This window comes from Apium graveolens, chromosome 8 (assembly GCF_009905375.1).
Source record: "Apium graveolens cultivar Ventura chromosome 8, ASM990537v1, whole genome shotgun sequence".
In the NCBI taxonomy this organism is placed as follows: Eukaryota; Viridiplantae; Streptophyta; class Magnoliopsida; order Apiales; family Apiaceae; genus Apium; species Apium graveolens.
Window position 1 is genome coordinate 72255754 of NC_133654.1, and position 1891 is coordinate 72257644.

Consider the following 1891-nt stretch of genomic DNA (forward strand, 5'->3'; position numbering starts at 1 on the left):
AAAATATGTTATGGTTCAGTCAGTTATATGTTGCTATATTGGTTGGGTGCGAAGATTAAATTGTATAATTAATTATCGAGTTGTATGAATTTAATTTGTTTTTAAAGTGATTTTATTGAATATTTATTCTTATAAATGCTAAAATTGTTTCTAAAACTATTTTGTTGCTTTATAATTTTATCTATTTTTTAGGAGTTTATAAAATTTAGAAATTAATATTTTATTGATTAATTATCTTTAAATGATTTTCTGATTTCATTTAATTCTAATAATCGGTATTTAATTTGAGAATGCTTCAAAATACACGAAAATTTTATTTTATTAATTCTTAGATATTTTGCGAATTTTAAAATTATTTCAGTAATCTTCTAGCTTTTATTCACTCGCGCGTTAATTCGTTAATTAATTAAAATATGGGATGTAAGTTCCAGAAATGATTCAAAAATCATAAAACTTTTATTTCGCTAACTTTTGAATATTTTGAGAATTTTAAAAATTATTTTGAAATTGTTTCGATGAATTATTGCACGCGCTGTGTATCGTTAATTCCACAGGTCGGTGTCAGAAATGGGGATAATAACAAGAATAAGAAAAAAAATCAGATAAATATAATTATGTTTATCTCCTTCCTTGTCAATCTCTTCAGCTCTGTTGTCTCTCTTTGCCGACTTCAATCTCTCTAATTTTTCACTATCTCCCTCATCTCTCTCTCTCATCTCTTTCTTCTCTCTTTTTTTGTCTTTTTCTCTCCCCTTTCTCTCTTCCTTTTCTTCCCCTTCCTCCTGTTCTGTTCTCGGGTTTCTTTCCCGGTTGCTTCCGGACGCCGCTGCCCTATTTTTCCGGTAAGCCGGCCGTCCTGTTCCTTTCCGGCCATCTGTGTTTGATTACTACTTTAATTCATTTGGTTCTTGGATTATATATATATATATATATACGCGTGTATGTTTGTATTTCAGTTGGGTTTGATTATAGTGCTCCTGTTTTCTTCCTGTTGCCGCCGCCCCTCACCGTTTACGATGAGGATGGTGGCGCGTGGCTATCACCGCTGCGTTTTTCCGGTTATTCCTTTTAATGATTGCAATTGCTTTGCTTCGGTTGACTGTGTTGCCTTGTTGTTTCTTTGTTCGATTGTTTTTGATTGATTCAATGTAATATCCCATATTTTCAAATATTATTATTATAATTATTTGGAATTATTTATGTGATTTTATGTGAATTTTGGTGAATTATCTGATAATTGAAATTGATGTTTGGGTGTTTATATGTGATATTATTCGAGTATTTAAATTTTTATATGTCTAGAATAAAATATAGATAATTGTGATATTTTCTGGTAATTTTTGAAGTGTTATGTGATTTTATAATGATTTACGAATTATTAATTATTTTCTGAGTAATTACAAAATTATTTTATAAAGCCGGGAATCGTCAAACTTCAACCGTTTTTTGCGTTTTTACAACCCGAAACTCTTCCGAAAACTCCTTCCTAACCTAATCTGGTAATTCCGGACATTTTACGTGTTTTAACTTTTTCGATCTGGAATACGGTTTGACCCGTGCGCGCCCCGGCGCAAGTTTTTTTCGATACTATAATCATTTCGGTGAATCAACAAAACCTGTATTCTCGAGAGACGGGATATTTTTATATTATTTTCGTATATAGTATTTTATGAAAAGACCGGTTTTGATGATTATTTAATTCTGGCATTGAATCGTATCGTTTTTATAGCTACTTAGAGGATAAGTAATGTATTTTTTGATCCGATATGACCCAATAGAATACCCGTTACGTGTTTAAACTGCATTAATATGAATCGATCTGCAATCTAAACTCGTATATATGTGCGTCTTCATCGAGGTATTCGTTTTATCTCGTTTTATGTGAATTCAA